The 20,852-nt window shown below is 38.0% G+C and overlaps 1 pseudogene across 1 annotated transcript in view; it reads left to right on the top strand.

Annotated features, from left to right (window-relative positions):
* The first annotated feature begins 2,159 nt into the window (after positions 1-2,159).
* The window catches only part of LOC306652798 (coiled-coil domain-containing protein 138-like), a 44,191-nt pseudogene continuing 25,498 nt past the window's right edge, over positions 2,160-20,852 (top strand). The window contains exons 1-2 of the transcript XR_013766765.1: positions 2,160-2,229; positions 2,519-2,653. The product of XR_013766765.1 is annotated as a coiled-coil domain-containing protein 138-like (transcript). The remainder of the gene's footprint in view (positions 2,230-2,518; positions 2,654-20,852) is intronic.

Here is a 20,852-nt window from a genome sequence, read left to right as displayed (position 1 = left end):
CCAATTTTCATAGCCTCACCCATTATTAACATCCTTCACCATAATGGCACAGTCTTTAAATTAATCACCCTACATAGACACATCAAAATCATCCAAAGTCCATAATTTATGTTAGGATTCTCTTTTGGTGTTGTGCATTCCATATAAATATATGTTTAAAGAAATCATAGGCTTTTTGATAAGGTACTATGATAAAGAGATCTCACCTGTGTAAGTGGTAAGGAGATTTACTTTATTCATACTAGTATATTGAGCCACATAATATTTCATCCTGACTTTCAGAAAGATAATATGAATATATGGACAAGAATGTTAAAATTAATTGAACAATACATCCCAAGATATTTAAAGCATATGAAATTGAATGTTTCAAAATTACTATGTATGTATGCACATGTGTGTACATACATATATAATTTTAAAAGAAATAATTCAATTTTATTTAAGTAGTTCACTGTAAGTCCCAGAAAAGTTGCAACTTCATAATAAGCACTGCACAAGATGTAGTTCACTTATAAAGAAAAACATCAATTTTCTTAAACAACAAAAAACACATATTAAATTGTTAATACTTTAGAGACAGCCATTTCATAAGTCACCAGTTCTTAAAATTTGGGGGTCAAGACACTTTTTAAAAATTATTTGTAGATGGACACAGTACTTTCATTTATTTATTTACTTATTTATTTATTTACTTATTTATTTAATGTGGTGCTGAGGATTGAACCCAGTGCCTCACACATGCTAGGCAAGTGCTTTACCACTTAGCTACAACTCAAACCCCAATCAAGTTTGTTTGACAATAATATTTTATGCAAAATTCCAATTTAGGAAGTGTAAGAAAAACTGCTCCAACTGAAACAGAAGCCTCTGGAACTCTGCTCCCTGTCTCCTGGTCCAACCCATTTGAGGCTTCTGAGGCAACTACAAGTTTCCTTAAAGCATTATATTAAAATAGGTCATGCAAATAAGTATACCTCTGTTTTATTGTATTTTGTTTGTTTGCAAGAGTATCAAATAATTTTATTACAGAACTTAATGCCATTAACTCACTTAAAAAATCAACATGAACATGATAAAAGGATAATCACATTCAAGGCTCACCAGTCCTTGGAGGACAGGAGGGATCCCTGAACAGGAAACCCACAAACCTTTTTCCTTATGCCTGATGTCTCTGTGTCCCTGTTCAATCCAGGCTTCCACTTTCTGTCACGTCTGACAAGGGGAGAAAAGTGACTAGAAGAGTCATGGACCAGAAGGTCACAACCAACTCTAAGTATATATGATGTAAAGGGCTTGTACATTCTAGTCTGTAACTGTGAGAAAGATATTGGATATGCACTGTCAAATACCTACTCCTCACTAAGTTTTACTGCCCTTTGATACAGATCTTTCACTATAGCTTCTGATTATCCCAGAACACAAACCCTCAAGTCCATGTGCAGTCTCCATGTTCAAGTATAAAGTTGTTTGAGAACCACCCCAGTGGCTGTAGTGTCCATAACCTCTAGTGTGTGGTGGGTGTCACACCCTAGGACATGCAGGTCCAGTGGCAGCCCAATGCAAGGGGCACACATGAACAACATTCTCACTGCTAAATTTCTTTCTGTTCTATTTGGGCACTGCCCCACATTCAAGGTAGAAATCTTGAGAAGAGTGCCACCCCCTTCTCCCCCCTGCCTCCCAACAAATGAAGGCATGCTCTCAGAGGACAGAGATCCAAGTCTTCACCATTAATTAAATAGAACTTTCCAAGGTGCCAGGAATATTCTTAGAAGTGTCCTGGAATGGGGCTAATGGGTCCTGGCTCTCTACTCAGAAGGGGGCTCAGCACAGCTTCTTTTTTCTCATTCCTTCAGGAACCACCTCATCAATTCTTTGATCTGTGGATTGAAATTGTTGTTGAATTTTTCTGAATTCACCTACTGAGAAATAATTCTGTCTATTCCTGCTTTCAGCATCCCAGACTTTCTTGAACCATGTTCTGCCTCAGCCCATTTTGTAACTGGTTCTTGTTCATTGTAGGATTCCATTTCTGCTTTTCCAGATGTGTCCACATAAATCATCTTTTTGCAGACTGTGGTGTCTGCCTTGGGTACCTAGGGGGCACAGTCAGCATGAAGCTTCTGAATCCCATGGGAAATTGCAGGTGGGAGGGCATGGCGAGTTTGAAAATAGGCCAGCACCAGAGGGCGGACCTGGGCGTGGAGCCACCTCTTCCAGCAGCCGGTGTGTGGGGACTGTGCATGCTGACCTCAGTGTCACAAGCCAGAGCCTGCATGGGGGCAGGCATTTTTTGTTTTCAGCTTGGGCCTCACTCACAAGTGGCGAGGGTGGCACGTGAAGGATTTGTCCCGGACAACTTCCACAGGCCTTTTGTGGGCTTGGGACACCACCCCTCAGCCCAGCGCCTCTCCCTGGCCCAGCCCAGGTCGTTCCTGTCCAATCAGGTGCCCGTGGCACTCGGTTCTCCTTGCTCAGTAGCAGTGCGCCCCCTGAACCTGTGGGCACCATGCAGATACAGGGAAATGCTGTGGCGACAACATCCTAGGGCCCCAGCGGGAAGCAGCAGGCGGCAAAGTTCGGCCCAGACGATATGGATGGTGGGTGCTGCTAGAGCTCCAGCTGTATCAGTTTTGGTCACTGGCGCAAGGTAGGTGGGTGCTGGAGATGGGTGTCACGGGGGGCGGTGATGGAAGGGCGCAGGCTCCGGTTGGCACCTGCTGGGTGGTTTACGGTGGGCACAGACTGGGTGTGCTCAGGCTTTCAAGCCCTGTCCCAGGGGCTCAGCATCGTGAACTTTTCATGCAGGAGCTCCTTCTGAGTCACCAGATTGGGACTGTGCATTGCTAGGTCTGGAGGTGGTTGATGGGTTACTGCAGTGTGCCTTTAATCTGTGCAGGAGTTGGAGGAGAGGAAAACTGAGCTGTAGAGGGGAAATGCTAGAAAAATCACATGGCATGCGCAGTGTTGTTTTGAGTATTAAATGGACAATGCCCTTTCCAAACATGTAAGGAGGACTTTCAAATGGCAATCATTATTAGAGTCTTACAGAAAGATAAGAATGAGACTTGACATTTAGACTACTGAGGAAGAGGAAAAAGAGGGCAAAGCAAAGTCAGACCAAGAAGGCAAGAGGAAGAATCATGTCATTTTTGCATGTAAGAATAAAGGAGGGGGATTCAAGATGGCGGACTAGAGGGTGGCTGCGTTTCGTGTTGCTCCAGGACTCAGGACTCAAGAAGAGGAGATATAGAGAGCCTTGGGACCAACTCAAAGCAGCCGGGCAAGAATCTCCCACTGGGCAGGCGTCCCGGACGGGGCAGGAGTCCTGGACGGGGCAGTAGCCCCAAAAGCAGGGATCTTTGCAAAGTAGAACGGCCGGCGAGGCGCCCCTCCCCCCACCAGAGCAGTGATCGCAGACAGCTGGGAGCATTGAAGAGGGGGCTGCCCAGAGGAGAAGGAGAAATACGGGCTCGGCATGTCGCTTGGAATTGGATCAGCTGCGCCAGGGCTCCGGGCGGCTATCCGGAGGAGCAGCGTGGACTCAGGACTCAAGAAAAGGAGATATTGAGAGGCTTGGGACCAACTCAAAGCAGCCGGTGATCGCACACAGCTGGGAGCATTGGAGAGGTGGCTGTTCATCACAGCGCTTGGACTCGGCGCAACCCACCCGCGCTCTGGGAGGCTGCCCAAAGGAGAAGGTGCTTGGTGAGCTGTTTGGACTGAACGTGACCACCCCTGAACACAGGGGGCTGCCCAGAGGAGAAGGAGAAATACGGGCTCCGCACGTCGCTTGGAATTGGAGAAGCTGCGCCAGGGCTCTGGGCGGCTATCCGGTGGAACAGCGTGGTGAGTGGTTTGGTCCCAGAGCATCCGCTCCTGAACATAGGGGGGTTGTCTGGAGAAGGAGGAGGAGTGCGGCGGGGTGCTTGGGCTCGAAGTGACTGCACCAGGGCTACGGGAGGCAGTCGGGACAAGAAGGTGCACAGTGAGCTCTTGGGACTCGTGACGCACCAGATCTCTGGGTGACTGCCTGGTGGAGAAAGTGGTGCGTGGTGGGTCACTTGGTCTTAGAGCAAACGCACGGATCAACAGGTGGCTGCCGGAGGAAAAGGCGTGTGGTGGGTCACTGGGACTCGGAGCGATTGTAAGGGGCTCCAGGTGGCTGCTCAGAGGAGGGGCCGCATAGCCAGGCGAAAAGTGCAGAGCAGGGTCCTAGACGGCTTCTTGGTGGAAGGGCCCCACAGACAAACTGAGGGGCGGAGCGAAGGCTCCAGGACTGCAGGCAGCTTCTCTGAGGAGAGGCAGCCGAAGGAGATTCGTTTGCGAAGGGTGAGGCTTCCAGGCCCAGGAGGTAGGTCCGGGTCCCTGGGAACATTGCAGAAGAAGGCTGCCCAGCCCAGGCGGTAGTTGTGAATTGAACGGAACCTCTGGGAGGAAAACCGACCAGTGAGACCTCCCCACCAGGTGACTCCTCCCTGTTGGGTGAGGTTCTCCCAAAAGGACCGTAAAATCAGAGACACAGGCCCAAACTGGTCTTGCATCAGCCCACAACCTACTTCCCTTCTGGATGACCATTCATCAGCAAGTGAAGGTACCTCTGCCCACTAGCAGGGAATATACCCCACCAGAAGGCCACCACCCCTAGGGAGTCAGCTCCCTTGTGGAGCACTGCATTATCAACTTCCTCCAAGATTTCAGGCTACTGAAGACTAAGAGGGGATATAATAGAAATCTTCAGGGATATTATAAGACAATAGAGGAAATCTGCAATATCACAGCAGTCAACTGATACCTGAAAAATATGAGAAAACAAGGAAAGAAAATGCTGCAAACAAATCTAGATGCTACATCAATGAAAGCCAACGACAGCATGGCAGAAGAAATGACAGAAAGGGAGTTCAGAATGTACATAATTAAAATGATCAGGGAAGCAAATGACGAGATGCAAGAGCAAATGCAGGCACTGAATGATCGCACCAATCGACAGTTAAAAGAGCAAATACAGGAAGCAAAAGATCACATCAATAAAGAGTTAGAGATATTGAAAAAAAAACAAACAGAAATCCTTGAAATGAAGGAAACAATAAACCAAATTAAGAACTCCATAGAAAGCATAACCAATAGAATAGAACACCTGGAAGACAGAACATCAGACATTGAAGATAAAATATTTAACCTTGAAAACAAAGTTGAACAAACAGAGAAGATGGTAAGAAATCATGAACAGAATCTCCAAGAACTATGGGATATCATGAAGAGGCCAAATTTGAGAATTATTGGAATTGAGGAAGGCTTAGAGAAACAGACCAAAGGAATGAACAATCTATTCAATGAAATACTATCAGAAAATTTCCCAAATCTGAAGAATGAAATGGAAGATCAAGTACAAGAGGCTTATAGGACTCCAAATATACAAAATTACAACAGACCCACACCAAGGCACATTATAATGAAAATGCCCAACATACAAAATAAAGACAGAATTTTAAAGGCCGCAAGAGAGAGGAATCAAATTACATTAAGGGGGAAACCAATACGGATATCAGCAGATTTTTCAATCCAGACCCTAAAAGCTAGAAGGGCCTGGAACAACATTTTTCAAGCCCTGAAAGAAAATGGTTGCCAACCAAGAATCTTATACCCAGCAAAACTTACCTTCAAATTTGATGATGAAATAAAATCCTTCCATGATAAACAAAAGCTAAAAGACTTTACAAAAAGAAAGCCAGCATTATAGAACATTCTCAGCAAAATATTCCATGAGGAAGAGATGAAAAACAAAGAAACAAATCAGCAATGGGAGGAACCATCCTAAAGGAATTGTCAAATAAAGGAAGAACCAAGTCGTCTCAAAATAAATAAATAAATAAATAAATAAATAAATAAATAAATAAATAAAATGAACCAAATGACCGGGAATTCTAATCATATCTCAATAATAACCCTGAATATTAATGGCCTGAACTCATCAATCAAAAGACATAGACTGGCAGATTGGATCAAAAAGAAAGATCCAACAATATGTTGCCTGCAAGAGACTCACCTCCTAGAAAGAGATACACATAGACTAAAGGTGAAAGGATGGGGGAAAACATATCATGCACATGGACTCAGCAAAAAAGCTGGGGTATCCATCCTCATTTCAGATAAGGTGGACTTCAAGTCAAAACTAGTCAAAAGGGATAAAGAAGGACATTACATACTGCTTAAGGGAACCATAAATCAGCAAGACATAACAATCATAAACATCTATGCCCCAAACAGTGGCTCATCCATGTATGTCAAACAAATCCTTCTCAATTTCAGAAACCAAATAGACCATAACACAATAATACTAGGTGATTTTAACACGCCTCTCTCACCACTGGACAGATCTTCCAAACAAAAATTGAACAAAGAAACCATAGATCTCAATAACACAATCAATAATTTAGACTTAACGGACATTTATAGAATATACCATCCAACCAAGAGCGAATACACTTTCTTCTCAGCAGCACATGGATCCTTCTCTAAAATAGACCATATATTATGCCACAAAGCTAATGTAAGCAAATACAAGAAGATAGAGACACTACCTTGTATTCTATCAGATCATAATGGTTTGAAGTTAGAAATAAATGAAAGAGTAAAAAACAGAAGCTACTCCAACACCTGGAGATTAAACAATATGCTATTACATGATGAATGGATAACAGAAGATATTAGGAAGGAAATTAAAAAATTCCTAGAGGTAAATGAGAACAAAGAAACATCATATCAAAATCTCTGGGACACTATGAAAGCAGTACTTAGAGGAAAATTTATTTCATGGAACGCATTCAATAAAAGAAGTAAAACTCAACAAATAAACAACCTAACACTACAGCTCAAAGCCCTAGAAAAAGAAGAACAGACCAACACCAAAAGTAGTAGAAGACAGGAAATAGTTAAACTCAGAGCTGAAATCAACGAAATTGAAACAAAAGAAACTATACAAAAAATTGACAAAATAAATAGTTGGTTCTTTGAAAAAATAAACAAAATTGTTAAACCCTTACCCACTCTAACAAAGAGAAGACGAGAGAAAACCCAAATCACCAAAATTCGGAATGAACAAGGAAATATCACAACAGACACGATTGAAATACAAAACATAATTAGAAGCTATTTTGAAAATCTATATTCTAACCAAATAGAAAATTTCGAAGACATCAACAAGTTTCTAGAGACATATGAATTGCCTAAATTGAACGAGGAGGACATACAAAATTTAAATAGATCAATTTCAAGTAATGAAGTAGAAGAAGTCATCAAAAGCCTACCAACAAAGAAAAGTCCAGGACCAGATGGGTTCTCAGCTGAGTTCTACAAAATCTTTAAAGAAGAGTTCATTCCAATACTTCTCAAAGTATTCCATGAAATAGAAGAGGAGGGTACCCTCCCAAACTCATTCTATGAAACCAATATTACCCTGATACCCAAGTCCGACAGAGATAAATCGAGGAAAGAAAATTTCAGACCGATATCTTTAATGAACATTGACGCAAAAATTCTCAATAAAATTTTAGCAAATCGCATATACAAAAGTATATTAAAAAGATAGTGCACCACGATCAAGTGGGTTTTATCCCAGGGATGCAAGGTTGGTTCAACATCCGGAAATCAATAAATGTAATTCACTATATCAATAGACTTAAAGTCAAGAACCACATGATTATTTCAATAGATGCAGAAAAAGCATTTGATAAAATACAACACCCCTTCATGCTCAAAACACTAGAAAAAATAGGGATAGTGGGAACATTCCTTAACATTGTAAAGGCCATCTATGCTAAGCCCATGGCTAATATCATTCTAAACGGTGAAAAACTGAAAGCATTCCCCCTAAAAACTGGAACAAGACAGGGATGCCCTCTTTCACCACTCCTATTCAATATCGTTCTTGAGACTCTAGCCAGAGCAATTAGACAGACCAAGGAAATTAAGGGAATACGAATAGGAAAAGAAGAACTCAAACTATCCCTATTTGTGGATGATATGATTATATACTTAGAGGAACCAGGAAATTCCACCAGAAAACTGTTAGAACTCATAAGTGAATTCAGTAAAGTGGCAGGTTACAAGATCAATGCTCATAAATCCAATGCATTTTTATACATAAGTGAGGAATCCTCAGAAAGAGAAATTATGAAAACTACCCCATTCACCATAGCATCGAAAAAAATAAAATACTTGGGAATCAATCTCACAAAAGAGGTAAAAGACCTCTACAATGAGAACTACAGAACACTAAAGAAAGAAATCGAAGAAAACCTTAGAAGATGGAAAGATCTCCCATGTTCTTGGATAGGCCGAATTAATATTGTCAAAATGGCCATACTACCAAAAGTGCTATACAGATTCAATGCAATCCCAATTAAAATCCCAATGACGTACCTTACAGAAATAGAGCAAGCAATCATGAAATTCATCTGGAAGAATAAGAAACCCAGAATAGCTAAAGCAATCCTTCGCAGGAAAAATGAAGCAGGGGGTATCGCAATACCCGAACTTCAACTTTATTACAAAGCAATAGTAACAAAGACGGCATGGTACTGGTACCAAGATAGACAGATAGATCAATGGTACAGAATAGAGGACACGGACACAAACCCAAATAAATACAACTTTCTAATACTAGACAAAGGCGCCAAAAATATGCAATGGAGAAAAGATAGCCTCTTCAACAAATGGTGCTGGGAGAATTGGAAATCCATATGCAACAGAATGAAACTAAACCCATATCTCTCACCATGCACAAAACTCAACTCAAAATGGATTAAGGACCTTGGAATCAGACCAGAGACTCTGCATCTTATAGAAGAAAAAGTAGGTCCCGATCTTCAACATGTCGGCCTAGGACCAGACTTCCTCAACAGGACTCCCATAGCACAAGAAATAAAAGCAAGAATCAATAACTGGGATAGATTCAAACTAAAAAGCTTTCTCTCAGCAAAGGAAACTATCAGTAATGTGAAGAAAGAGCCTACAGAGTGGGAGAATATCTTTGCCAATCATACTTCAGATAGAGCACTAATCTCCAGAATCTATAAAGAACTCAAAAAACTCTACACCAAGAATACAAATAATCCAATCGACAAATGGGCTAAGGAAATGAACAGACACTTCACAGAAGAAGATGTACAAGCAATCAATAAACATATGAAAAAATGTTCAACATCTCTAGTAATAAGAGAAATGCAAATCAAAACCACCCTAAGATTCCATCTCACCCCAATTAGAATGGCGATTATCAAAAATACAAGCAACAGGTGTTGGCGAGGATGTGGGGAGAAAGGTACACTCATACATTGCTGGTGGGGCTGCAAATTAGTGCAGCCACTCTGGAAAGCAGTGTGGAGATTCCTTAGAAAACTTGGAATGGACCCTCCATTTGACCCAGCTATCCCACTCCTTGGCCTATACCCAAAGGATCTAAAATCAGCATACTACAGAGATACAGCCACATCAATGTTCATAGCTGCTCAATTCACAATAGCCAGACTATGGAACCAACCTAGATGTCCTTCAATTGACGAGTGGATAAAGAAACTGTGGTATATATACACAATGGAATATTACTCAACCATAAAGAATGACAAAATTATGGCATTTGCAGGCAAATGGATGAAATTGGAGAATATCATGCTAAGTGAGATAAGCCAATCTCAAAAAGACAAGGGACGAATGATATCGCTAATAAGTGGAGGATGACACATAATGGGGGGGAGGGAAGTGTTAGTGTTAGGGTTAGAGTTAGGGTTAGGGAGGGGGGCAAGTATGGAGGAAGAAAGTACTGTATAGAGGGTAAAGAGGGGTGGGAGGGGTGGGGGGAAGGGGAAAAAATAACAGAATGAATCAAACAACATTACTGTATGTGGATTTATGATTACACAAATGGTATGCCTTTGCACCATGTACAAACAGAGAGGCAACATGTATCGCATTTGTTTACAATAAAAAAAAAAGAATAAAGGAGATTTATAAAACACCTTTTGTAACTAGGAATGTAGCTGAGTGACAGAGTGCCTGCCTAGCATGTGCAAATCCTGTATTCAATCCCCACTACTGTAAAAACAAAAACAAAAACAAAAAAAAAAGAACAGAAAACATGTTGGTTGACACTGTCAGCTACTGGAATCAGTTAGACAGTGGGGTAGAGGATTGCATTGTGGGAAAAGGAGATTAGAAGCTGTACTGAAATGATAGCAAGGCTGCACAAACATGAGTAGAATACAAGTGAAAACTCCAACAGAAGGAGAGGCGTTAGGGATTTTCACTTGGCGAAATGGTCGTGTGCATATGGAGAATGAAGAAAAGAATGAAGCTGGGGATAATTCCTAGGTTTGTGACTTGGAAAATCCTTGAAATTAATTATTAGAAATACTTGTTTTTACTTTAAGATGAAGACTTTGAAATGACTGTCAAGAAACTTAATGGAAAACACTATCTGAATGACTCAGAAAAACATAGGCCATTAGAAAAAAAATCCAGCAGGTATGTTAAGTTTAAATGACTAATTTGATTTTTTTACAACAAATCATCTATTTGAAATGAACCTCCTGATCTGATGATCAATAATAATCAATTTTATTTATTAACATATCCTTGTTCCTGGTGATTTAAAATATTTGAAAAATAATGCTACCTGAAAAACATGGGTCTCTTTGTTATCCTTGCTCTCCTTTAGTATTCATAGGTCTTGTTATCTGGGTCTTTGGATTACATTGAGGCCCAGTGAAAAGATGATCATTATCGTATAGTAGTTGGACTTTATCTAATTTTAACTTTTCTTTTGCTTGCATTGTATGGATTTTTCAGATAATGAGAAAGAATGTGTTATTGTTTGGGGAAAGATATCCACAGTTGAAAAGAAAGCAAAAGCAGATTCAGTAAAGCTCCCACCTACATGTTTTTGTGGAGTCTGCAGTGATACTGATGAAGACAATGGAAATGTGAAAGACTTTCAGTCAGAGCTTCAAAGAGTTCAGGAAGCTCAGGGAAGAATGTCTTCATTGTTTTCCTTTTGGTTCCATTGACTTTGTTGATGTAATAAGCAGTAGAATGTTCTTAGCAAATGGTAATGATGGGTGTGACTAGCAGATACAGTGAATCTAAGTAAGTGGAGAGGCATATTATTTAAGAATTGGTACATTCAAAAAGAAGTTAGGAAATTAGATTTTCCAAAATTGAGCTATAGATTTAAGGTGCAGTGCCAGTCAAAACTTCACCAGGATTCTTTGAAGATATAAATGAACTAATTCTCAAAATTTCTATGGAAAGTTACGATTGTATGTTTGTTATTACTGAGGAACCCATACTGAGACAATATCACCAAGAGTTTTGAGTTTTTACCTAAAATGGATATCCAATTTTGTCAAATTTTCTTACTCCATCTATTGTTGCAATCATGGAACTTTTTATTAAATCTGTGAAGTATATTGATTTTTGAATGTTCAGGAAAGCAACATTGCATTCCTGGAATTGTAAGGCCTCCCAAAAAGGAAACCCCAACTCTGTCCCATGGATGGACGGCAACCCCAATCAACCGCAGGAGGTGTCACTTGATGCAAACCGCAAGAGGTGTTTATTCCAGCGCGCTGGGACCCAACTCGAGGAGTCGAGTCCCTAGCAGAAAATCTTGTAGGTTTATAAAGGCAGAAACCACACATCAGGAGGGTTCACACATGAAAGGGGGAAAAGGGGGAACAAAGCTGCCAGGAAATTTCAAAGGGGGTCTGGGTTTGCTGACAAAATGTTTCACAATGTTTTACAACAGGGTGTAGATTCTGGTCAATAGTTTCTGGTAATCCTACTGTTTGAGCACTATCTGGCTATCAGGCTCAATTTACTCTTTTACTCTCTGTTTGGGGCTGTTTCCTGGAACAGCTTTAAGGGCTTTGTTCCCATTACTGGGAGGGAAACCTTAGGGAGTTGAGATAAAACAGACAGCTTAAAAAAATGTCCATTCTTTCAGAATAAACCTCAATCATTGTATATAAATTATAAATTTTATATGAATTCGGGTTTGAGTAAAATTTGCTACAACATTTGGATTTATATTTATCAAGGGTATAGGTCATTAGTTCCTTTTTTTTCTGGCATGCTGGCACATATCTTCTTCTGTCAACATAGACATGTTCTCCCTCATTAATATCCTGTACCATGAGGGTATATTTGTTACAATCTTAAAACCTGTATTTATGCATCACCACACAGTTTATAGTTTACATTAGGCTTCCTCCTTGTCTTGTACTTTCTATGAGTTTGGACAAATACTTAATGAATGATGTGTACACCATTAGAGTGTCCTACAATGCTATTTCACTCTCCTGAAAAGTCCTCTTTTACATTCCTGATCCCCATCCCTGTCTACCACTGATCACATGGTTGTTGGGCTCTATTTTTAAATATCTTTTCAATATTAATGGACATTGATTTATTTATATGCAGTGCTGAGAATGGAACCCATTGCCTCACATGTGCCTGGCAGGTACTCAATCACTGATCTACAATGCCAGCTCCTCTTTGTTTAATCTCTAGGGTTGGTTAAGAAGTTGATTTTGATCATATTTGTCAATGCTTTTCTTGTTTTTTAAGAAGCAGCGTATTTATAATAGCCTTCTCTCTACCACTTCAGAAGTGACAAATTGACCCCTTTGTCTTGATCATCCATCTTTATTCCTTGTTATGTTTCTTTAATCTGCTTTATCTGCTTAAAAAAAAAGATTAACTCAATCATATTTTTGTGTTTAAGTATATGTATTTGTGTGGTATAATTTTTTCAGTTTATTTTTATTGTAAACAAAAGGGATACATGTTGTTTCTGTTTTTACATGGAGTAACCTCATACCATTTGCCTAATCATGTATTAACATAAAGTAATGGTGTTTGATTCATTCTGTTATTTTTTCCTCCCACTCCAACCCTCCCAACCCTCTTTTCCCTCTATACAGTCCCTCCTTCCTTCATTCTTGCCCCCCTCCCACGCCCCATTATATGTATTCATCTGCTTATCAGTGAGATCATTCATCCTTTTGTTTTTTGAGATCAGCTTATCTCCCTTAGCATGATATTCTCCAAATTCATCCATTTGCCTTCAAATGCCGTAATTTTATTATTCTTTATAGCTGAATGATATTCCATTGTCTATATATACCACTGTTTCTTTATCCATTCATCACTTGAAGAACATCTAGGTTGATTCCACAATCTGGCTATTGGGAATTGAGCAGCTATAAACATTGATGTGGCTGTATCTCTGTACTATGCTGATTTTAAGTCCTTTGGGTATAGGCCGAGGAGTGGTATAGCTGGGTCAAATGGTAGGTCCATTCCAAGTTTTCTAAGGAATCTCCACACTGCTTTCCAGAGTGGCTGCACTAATTTGCACCCCCACCAGCAATTTATGAGTGTACATTTTTCCCCACATACTTTCCAACACTTATTGTTGCTTGTTTTCTTGATAATTGCCATTCTAATTGGTGTGAGATGGAATCTTAGTTTAGATTTGATTTGCATTTCTCTTATAACTAAAGATGACAAACATTTTTTCATATGTTTGTTGATTGCTTGTAGATCTTCTTCTGTGAAGTGTCTGTTCATATCCTTAGCTCATTTGTTGATTGGTTTATTTGTATTCTTTGTGTAGAGTTTTTTGAGTTCTTTATATATTCTGGAAATTAGTGCTCTATCTGAAGTATGAGTGGCAAAGTTTTTCTCCCACTCTGGAGGCTCTCCCTTCACATTGATGATAGTTTTCTTTGCTGAGAGAAAGCTTTTTAGTTTGAATCTATCCCAGTTATTGATTCTTGCTTTTATTTCTTGGGCTATGGGAGTCCCGTTAAGAAAGTCTGATCCTAAGCCAACAAGTTGAAGATTTGCACCTACTTTTTTTCTTGTATCAGATGCAGGGTCTCTGGTCTGATTTCAAGGTCCTTGATCCAATGTGAGTTGATTTTTGTGCATGGTGAGAGATAGGTGTTTAGTTTCATTGTGTTGCATATGGATTTCCAGTTTTTCCAACACCATTTTTTGAAGAGGCTATTTTTCTCCATTGCATATTTTTGGCACCTTTGTCTAGAATGAGAAAATTGTATTTATTTGGGTTTGTGTCCATGTCCTCTATTCTGTACCATTGATCTACCTGTCTCTTTTGGTGCCAGTACCTTGCCGTTTTTTTTTTTTTTACTAATGCTTTGTTGTATATTTGAAGTTCTGGTATTGTAATATCCCCTGTTTCATTCTTCCTGCTAAGGATTGCTTTAGCTATTCTGGGTTTCTTATTCTTCCAGATGAATTTCATGATTGCTTTCTCTATTTCTGTTAGGTACATCATTGGGATTTAAGTGGATTTGCATTGAATCTGTATAGCATTTTGGTTGTATGGCCATTTTGACAATATTAGTTCTGGCTATCCAAGAACATGGGAGATCTTTTCATCTTCTAAGGTCTTCCTCAATTTCTTTCTTTTATGTTTTGTAGTTTTCATTGTAGAGATCTTTTACATCTTTGGCTAGATTGATTCCCAAGTATTTTATATTTTTTGAGACTATTGCAAAAGGAGTTGTTTTCCTAATTTCCCTTTCACATATTTCATCGCTTATGAATAGAACTGCTTTAGATTTATGTATGTAGATTTTGTAGTCTGCTATTTTGCTGAACTCACTGATGAGGTCTAGAAGTTTTCTGGAGGAGTTTTTCGAATCCTCTACATATAGAATCATGTCATCAGAAAATAGTGACAACATAAATTCCTCTTTTCCTATTCGTATCCCTTTAATTTATTTAGTCTGTCTAATTGCTCTGAGTAGAATTTCGAGAACAGTGTTGAGTAGAAGTGGTGAAAGAGGACATCCCTGTCTTCTTCCCATTTTTAAAGGGAATGGTTTCAGTTTTTCTCCACTAATAATGATGTTGGCTATGGGCTTAGCATAAATACCCTTTACAATATTCAGTGTGTTCCCGCTATCCCTTTTTTTCCTAGTGTTTTGAGCATGAAGGAGTGTTGTATTATGTGGAACACTTTTTCTGCATCAATTGAAATAACCATATGAATCCTATTCTTAAGTCTATTGACACGATGCATTACGTTTATTGAATGATGGATGTTAAACCATCCTTGCATTACATGGATGAATCCCCCTTGATCATAGTGCACAAATTTCTTAATATATTTTTGGATACAGTTTGCCAATATTTTGTTAAGGATCTTTGCATCTATGTTCATCAAGGACATTGGTGTAAAATTTTCTTTCCTTGTTGTTTCTTTGCCTGGTTTGGGTATGAGGGTGATATTAGCATCATAAAACGAGTTTGGTAGGATACCCTCGTTTTCTATTTCCCAGAATACTTTGAGAAGTATTGGAATAAGTTCTTCTTTGATGGTCTTGTAGAACTCAGCTGAGAATCTATCTGCTTCTGGACTTTTCTTGAATGGTAGGTTTTTAATGGCTTCTTCTATTTGATTGCTCGATATTGATCTGTTTATATTGTGTATGTCTTGGTTCAGTTTGCAATGAGCATATATCTCTAGAAATTTGTCAATGTCTTCAGTAGTTTCTATTTTATTGGAATACAGATTTTCGAAGTAGCTTCTCATTTTGTTATGTACCTTAGTGGTATCTGTCATAATATATCCTTTGTCATCATCAATTTTAGTAATTTGAGTTTTCTCTCTCCTTCTCTTTGTTAATGTGTCTAAGGTCTATTTTGTTTAATTTTTAGAAGAACCAACATTTTCTTTTGTCAATTTTTTGAATTGTTTCTTTTCTTTCAATTTCATTGATGTCAGCTCTGATTTTAATTATTTCCTATCTTCTACTACTTTTGCCGTTGTTCTGTTCTTCTTTTTCTGGGGCTTCGAGCTGTAATGTTAGGTCATTTAGTTGTTGACTTTTCATTCTTTTCTGGAATGTGCTCCATGCAATAAATTTTCCTCTTTGAACCACTTTCATAGTGTCCCAGAGGTTTGATATGTTGTAGCATCATTCTCATTGACCTCTAAGAATTTTTTTATTTCCTCCCCGATGTTTTTTATAATCCATATTTCAGTGAATACTACATTATTTAGTCTCCAGGTGTTGGAATAATTTTAGATTTTTGCTTTGTCTTTGATTTCTACTCTCAGTTCATTATGATCTGATAGAACAGAAGGCAGTATCTCTATTTTTTTGCATTTCCTAAGGGCTGCTATTTGGCATAACATATGGTCTATTTTCAAAAAGATTTCATGTGCTGCTGAGAAGAAGTGAATCCACTCTTTGATGGATGGAATATTCTATATATGTCTATTAAGTGTAGGTTATTGATTGTGTTATTGATTTCTATGGTTTCTTTGGTTGGTCTTTGTTTGGAAGATCTATGTAGTGGTGATAGCAGTGCGTTAAAGTCACCCAGAATTATTGTGTTGTGGTCTATGTGATTCCTGAAATTGAGAAGGATTTGTTTGATGTACAGGGATGCACTATTGTTTGGGGCATAAATATTTACTATCATTATGTCTTACTGATTTATGATTGCTTTAAAGAGTATGAAATGTCCTTCTTTATCCCTTCTGAATAGCTTTGGCTTGAAGTCCACTTTATCTGATATAATGATGCTTTCATGGCATCTCTCCAATTTTGATAAGTTGTATTTCAATTTTTATTCAATTCAAAGTATTTTAATTTCTCTTGAAACCTCTTTTTTGACATGTTATTTATGTTTAATTTCCAAATTGTTTGGATTTTTTCCAGTTAATATTTTTGTTAATGATTTCAAGTTTAATTCCATTTTGGTTTGAGAATATGCTTTGTGTTTTTTCCATTCTTTTAAGTGACCTCTTTTTCTTTTTTTATGTGATGATGGGTAGCAAACCCAAGGGACTTATGCTTGCTAGCCACGTGTTCTACCATTGAAGCATAACATGAGCCCTAGCACATGGTCTTTCTTGGTAAATGTTTCATATAAGCTTTGAAGAATGTGTGTATTTTACTTTTGATGGATGAAGTGGTCTGTATAACTTATTTCCTTTACTATAGGTTTCATTGTAGAATTACCATTTGGTTCTCTTTTTATAATTGCTTCTTTACTGAGAAAGTCTGTTTTCACTTAAGAGTGTCTGTTCTTACTTCTTGGAATATGGTCATATCTTTTTTAAGTCTGTTTTGCATAGTTCCAACACATGAGTCATATGATGACCACTCCCTCCTCTTGTCAAAGAGAACTGGCTTGAGACTTTGGTGTGTGTGTGTGCCATTGGCAGTTCTCCTTCATCGATCCATTGTAATACCAAGCTAGGATATAGGAGAGACAGAAAAAAATTCCACATGGATGATTTCCCATCTGGTTCTAAGATACTTAAGTCTGCTATGTTTAGCCACCTTTCAGACCTTTGTATAGAGTTGCTCTGCATATTTCAGTCCAGGCATCTAGTTGTAGGTTTGGGGAGAGAAAGGGTGAAGTGTGCTTATTATATCTTTCCAGAAGTCTATGTCCTCACTTTCTTGTAAAACAGGTTATGTGATCCTTTTTGTAAGTAGGTATTTTTATAAGAAATAGCAAATTTTTATTTTAAATTATTTATTTTTTATTTTTTACAGACTGTATTTTGATTCATTGTACACAAATGAGTACATCATTTCATTTCTGTGGTTGTACATGAAGTAAATTCCTACCATTTGTGTAAGCACACCTGTATATAGGGTAATGATGTCTGTCTCATTCCACTATTTTTCATATGTCCCCTCCTGTCATAATCTAAAGTCTATATAATCGAAAGTACCTCCATTCTTCTTCATTGCCCCCCATCACCCTCATTAATATCATTTTCCACTTATCAGGGGAAACATTCGGCCTTTGGTGTTTTGGGATTGGCTTATTTCACTTAGCATGATATTCTCCAAGTCTATCCAAATGTCATAATATTATTCTTCTTATGGATGAATCATTCCATTGTGTATATATACCAGTTTCTTTATCCATTCATCTGTTGAAGGGCATCTAGGTTGGTTCCACAATCTAGCTATTGTGAACTGAGCTGCTATGAATGATGTTACTTGTAGGATACTAATTTGAAGTCCTTTGGTTATAAACTGAGGAGTGGGTTAACTGAGTCAAAAGGGGTGTCCATTCCAAGTTTTCTGAGGATTTTCCACACTGCTTTCCAGAGTGGTTGCACCCATTTGCAGCTCCACCAGCAACGTAAAAGTGTACCTTTTTTCCCACATCCACACCAACATCTATTATTGTTCGCATTCTTGAAAATAGCCTTTCTAATTGAAGTAAGATAAAATCTTAGAGTTGTTTTAATTTATGTTTCTCTCGTACAAAAAATATGAACATTTTTTCATATATTTATTAATCACCTGTATGTCTGCTTATGTAAAATGTCCAGTTCCTTGGTCCATTTATTGATTGGGTTCCTTGTATTTTTGGTGTAAAGTTTTATAAGTTGTTTATAAATTTTGGAGATAAGTGCTGTATCTGAAGTATGTGTAGAAAAGATTTTCTCCCATTCTGTAGGCTCTTTTTTCATATTATTGATAGTATCCTTCACTGAGAAAAAAATTTTTAGTTTGAGTCCATCCCATTTATTGATTCTTGCTTTGATTTCTTGTGCTTTGGGAGTCTTGTTTAGCAGGTCTGATCCTAAGCCGATGTGATAAAATTCAGGTCTATTTTGTCTTCTATTTGGTGCATCCTCTTTGGTATAATTTCTATGTCCTTGATTCATTTTGATTTGAGTTTTATCTAGGGTGAGAGATAGAGGTTTAATTTCATTTTACTGCATATGGATTTATAGTTTTGCCAGCACCATTTGTTGAACAGGCTATCTTTTCTCCATTGTATGTTTTTAGCTCCTTTGTCTAGTATGAGGTAACTATTTATGTGGGTTTGCCTCTGTGTCTTCTTTTATGTACCATTGGTATGCCTATCTATTTTGGTGCCAGTACCATCATGTTTTTATTGCTATTGCTCTGTGCTATAGTTTAAGGTCTGGTATTGTGATACTTTTTTTTTTTTTTTTTTTTTTTTTTTTGGTGCTGGGGACTAGAACCCAGGGTCTTGTGTACGCAAGGCATAAGTCAGTATTTAATGGCGTAATACTTTTTACTTCCTCCGTGCAGAAATCCCAGAGTGAGGAAATAACTAACACAACTGACAGTGTGTATATAGGTGGGACTGACGTGACTGCAGCATTTTTCTGTAAATCTGAAGGACTTGATTCTATTACCAAACCTGTTAGTTCATCATCTGTTTCCTCTGGAACTGTGGACAAAGCTGTAAATTTGTCTACTAGAAAGGACACTGATACAGAATCTATCTACAAGCCAAGGTAAAACTCAGAGTGTGTCTATAATCATGTATTACATAAAAGTATACCTGTATGTTTGAGAAGATATGAAGGGGCATAAGATATCAGCTGTACTATGAAGGAAAGTCGTAATGCCTTGCCAACGAAGAAAAACATGTATCTTTATTGTTAGACCGGTGATTACAGGGTTTACATTGTAGTGTGACTCTTGACCTGTTTGTCTGAACATAAAAGATAATAGTTTACTTACATGGTGACTTTCTTTGTGATAATGTGTTTATTTTAGTATTGTTTAATGGTACTAAGGATTGTAGCCAGGCATGCTTTAACACATCCTCAGTACCTTTTTTTTTTTTATTCTGAGAGAGAGCCTTGCTAAGTTGCTGGGGCTGGTCTTGAACTGGTGTTCTTTCTGCTTCAGCTTCCTGAGTTGCTGAGATTATAGGTATGCATCACCACACCTGACTATATTTTGTATGTGTGTGTGTGTGTGTGTGCATGTTTTGTGTGTGTGTGTGTGTGTGTGTGTGTGTATGTGTATCTGTGTGTATTCTTAACTGATTTTCATAGTAAGATGTTACTGGCTTTGTGTAATAAGTTTGGAAGAGTTGTTTGTCTTTCAGTTTTATAGAATAATTAAAGGAGTATTGGCGATATTTAACCAATCTTGTAAATTCAACTGTGCATTCTTCTAATCCTGGGCTTTTCTTGTTAGGAGATTTATTACTGCTTTAATTTCATTATTTGTTGTTGGTCTGTTTATATATTTTATATCCTCTTGGTTCAATTTCAGTAGGTTATTTTTGTCTAGAAATATGTTCATTTCTTGTAGATTTTACAGTTTATTGGTTAGAAGTTTTCCAAATAATCCCTCATGATCCTCTGGATTTCATTATTATCTATTGTAATATATCTCTTTTCAACTTTAATTTTTGTTTATTTTGGATGGTCTCTTTATTTTGGTTAATTTCACTGTGGGTTTGTTAATTTTGTTTATCTTTTCAAAGAACCCACTTTTCTTGTACATTTAGTCTCTGTTTTATTTCTGCTTTGAGTTTTACTATTTCTTTGTACTGCTTTGAGATTTGTTTTGCTCTTATTTTTTAAAGACTTTGAGATGCATAATTAGGTTACTTATTTGAGATCTGTCAAGTTTTTTTTTTAATGTATAAACCTACCTCTTCTAATTACTTTCTCTGTGTCCCATAGGTTCTGATGGGTTGTGTTTCCATTTTCATTTGAGTCTAGGTATTTAAAATCTCTCTCCTGATTTATTCAATGACCTATGACTCATTCAGAAATGTAGTTTTCAGTTTCCATGTATTTGTATAATGTCTGCAGTTACTCCTGCCATTGATTTGTAATTTCCTTCTGTTGTTATAAGATGCAAGAAAAATTTCAATTTGTTTGTATTTGTTGAGCTTGTTTCCATGCTGAAAATATGGTCTATTTTAGAGAAAATTCTGTATAGTGAAAAAAAGAATGTGTTCTCTACACCTGTTAAATAAAACAGTCTGTGATGTTAAGT

The sequence above is a fragment of the Sciurus vulgaris genome (assembly GCF_902686455.1).
Source record: "Sciurus vulgaris genome assembly, contig: HiC_scaffold_604_arrow_ctg1, whole genome shotgun sequence".
NCBI lineage: Eukaryota > Metazoa > Chordata > Mammalia > Rodentia > Sciuridae > Sciurus > Sciurus vulgaris.
The sequence above is the reverse complement of the archived record's forward strand: the minus strand, read 5'-3'. Positions and strand labels throughout refer to the sequence as shown.